Source organism: Phoca vitulina, unplaced genomic scaffold, assembly GCF_004348235.1.
Source record: "Phoca vitulina isolate PV1807 unplaced genomic scaffold, GSC_HSeal_1.0 scaffold20, whole genome shotgun sequence".
In the NCBI taxonomy this organism is placed as follows: Eukaryota; Metazoa; Chordata; class Mammalia; order Carnivora; family Phocidae; genus Phoca; species Phoca vitulina.
Window position 1 is genome coordinate 26,557,444 of NW_022589723.1, and position 3,125 is coordinate 26,560,568.

General features: G+C 42.0%; 1 pseudogene; it reads right to left on the minus strand.

Moving 5' to 3' along the window:
- Positions 1 to 739: 739 nt before the first annotated feature.
- Positions 740 to 1,419, minus strand: LOC116640536 (annotated as a pseudogene).
- Between the last annotated feature and the right edge of the window lie 1,706 nt (positions 1,420 to 3,125).

A 3,125-nucleotide genomic window follows, 5' to 3' on the forward strand; every position in this document is an offset into this window, starting at 1 on the left:
CCCCCACTGAAATTGCTCTCAGAAAGGCTAACAGTGCTTCCCTGATGCCAAATCCAATGGAATGTGTCATCAAAAACAATATGCCTGATACCAATATTAGACTGTATTAAGCCCTCCCTCTTCTTGAAATGCTCTGTTCCCTAGGGTTTTGTGACACCACACTCCCTTTATTTTCTTCTGTCCTCTTTGGGGAGTCCTTCTTAGTCTCCTTTGAGGGTAACTTCTCTCTGCTTATCCTTTAACCACTGATATTTTTCAAGATTCATATTTTGGCCTTCTCACCTGTCTGCTTGCATGCTGATTTCACTGTCTTCCGGAATGATGACAATTCCTAAATTTACATCTCCAATCTGGTTTCTTTCTTGAACTGAGATGACCACTCCTCAGCCAAATGCTTGTGTACCTTCACCTGAACTTCCAAAAACATCTCAATTTTACACATCCAAAAACTAAACTCAAGAATTTCCTCTCCAAACCTGCTATTCCTGCTGTCTTCCCTATATCCACATCTTACAAGACTGCATTTTTACATTTGGGAATGTGGCTTTTTGAATCCCAAGCAACATATGTACATACATACATCAAACTTTCTGGGGGGCTTACTCGAAAGTATTTGAAGTGTTTTAACACGGCCTAGAAAAGAAAGGTATATCTTTCCCCTCCCCTCTATCTAAAAGCATCTCTCACCCTTTTTGTTTGTTTCCCCTTGGGCAGACCTGAGGACAGGGATGCTCTGCATCTAAAAGAAGGTGTTGGGCCTCTTGGTGGTGAAGCGTGGCTTGTACTGGTGAGGTAAGACCTGGTGGGGCAGTGGGAACTTGATCTTGGAATCACCAAACTGTTAGACTGCCAGTCAGCAGCACTGGCTGGCTGAAATCTCCTCCACCTTCATGATCTGGATCAAGTGGGCCTGGGCATGGTGTCAGTTGCCCGTGTCTTGGTAACACCAGGTGACAGCACCTGGAGTTGTCAGGTCCAGGTACTCCTGGTATGTGCGGTGGGTGCTGCTGTGGGGGGGAGGTCATAGTGCAGTCAGGTGTCAAAGTTATTCACCTGCAAGGAGGATTTCTTGAACACCTGTCCACAGTAGATAATTTCCCCTGAAGACTTCTTTAGCTTGTTCAGCTAAGACACAAAGTACCAGCAATGGGACTTGGCAACAACATGATTAGGTGCAAAGATTTGCATAAAATAGAGGGGAGGACTATGGCATTTGAGGATGGGCAGGAAGGGCCCCACCACCTTGTACTCTCACAGTGTGCCCAAGGGCTTCACGGCACACTCTCTGTTCTCACCACCACCCAAGAAAGGTCAGCTCTTTTTTATTGAGACCTACCTTTTTACCTCACACTCGTTCCCACTTCCTCTAAGAAGGCTTTCCTGAAGCCCTGAGAACAAGTTGAAACAGCTCTCCTCCATGCCCTCAGAGTTCCCTATTTCAACCACTGCACTGTTAAATATCTCAGTAATTTAGTATCCCTTACTACCAGTTAACTGAGCTTTCTCCCTCAACAGAATTTGAGCTCCTAAGAACTCTGCTTTAGTTATCTTAGTAATCCCTAGTGCCTGACATAAACAAATGTTCAATAATGTTAGCAGAATGAATGAATGGCAAATATTCCTAATAAACATGAAGCAGGCAGAAGAGTAGAGGGTTTGAAGTCGAGGCCCTGCACTTTATCTCTGCTTCTAACCATGCCTATTGTGTAGCTTTGAGCAAGTCCCTTCACTCCCTAAGGCAAGGTGTCTGAATCTTTCAAGGAAATCAGAACAGCAATATCACCTTCCTCACAAGGCTACTGAGACATGAAGGGAGTCCATATCATTTCTTAGTATGTAACTGGTTCTATAAACACTCTTTGGTGAATCTATTGGGGGTGGATAGAAGGTAATGGAGCTGGGGAGGAAATTTATAAAGTTTTACTCGTGTGATATAATTTCAAGTTCACCCATCTCCATTTTGAAAATGAAAACACTGTCAAGACAACATGAATAATCTAAAACATGGCTGGCTAATTATATATGTATGTACACATATATATTACTAAATATACATATAATAACTAGGGATTAGTGGGGCACCACTGGGAGAGGGAACCTTAGTTGAGATATGGATTGAATACTTGTGTCTTTTCAGACATTTGTGGAGCCTAATCTTTCTCAGCAAGTAGGGAGAAGGGTCAGAGACCTTGGGCACTATAATCTGTTTTCCTCCTGAAAAAGATCATGATGCTATTAATAATCCAAATGGAACTAAAATGGTTAAAGTCACAAAGCATCTCAGCATTCATTAGGGATTCAGGCTAAGGCAATGCACAAGCACTAATATTAACTATGGTCCTTAGCCTTTGGAGTTGGTGAGATGAACCCAGCCAACTTCCTACAGACCAAACATTTATGCTAAATGAAGAGAAACTTACTGGGGAAAAAAAAAAAAGCCAAATGTAAGAGACCTGTCAACTCAAGGGTCATCAGTGAAGTGATAACCAGAAAAGAGCTGAAATCAAAGGCTGTCTCTGCCTCCCCCTGCACATTCTGTTCAGTGGGAGCCCATGGTGGTCACAGCTCCTTTAACAATATTTATAATGAAGGAACAACGTTGGAGATGTCAACCTTGATTATTCATAAAGCTTCCTCCTGCTCAGATCCACCCTGAGGCTAACAGTAAAAGTACCTGATTCCCAATTCTCAAACACAAAAGCATACAGAGCTTGAAAGAGGAGCTGACTAATAAAGTTTGCATATCCCTAAGAAAAAGAGCATACAAGGAAGAAGAAAAGGAATGGCAAGATTAAACAAAAACAGTAAGCTTGGATGGGAAATGATAAAAATTTTAAAAGGCAAGAACTTAAATCTATTTTCTTTCTCTTTTTCTTTTTCTTTTTTTTTAATGTCCTTGTTCATTTACATTTCAGTATAAGCCATTTGGAGAGAACAGCTGTTTCATCTCTGGACTAGAAAGCTGAGGTGCTTTGAATGCTTACTATGGGAGAGTAATGTTGCTAAACTCTGCTCTGGAGAGTAGTCTAGTGGCTTTAAACTGAGAGGAAAGGCAGAGGAAGGCCTTCATTGCTGGTTCTATTAGACAAGGAGGTGACCAAAGCAGAGGCTTTGAGGACTCACTC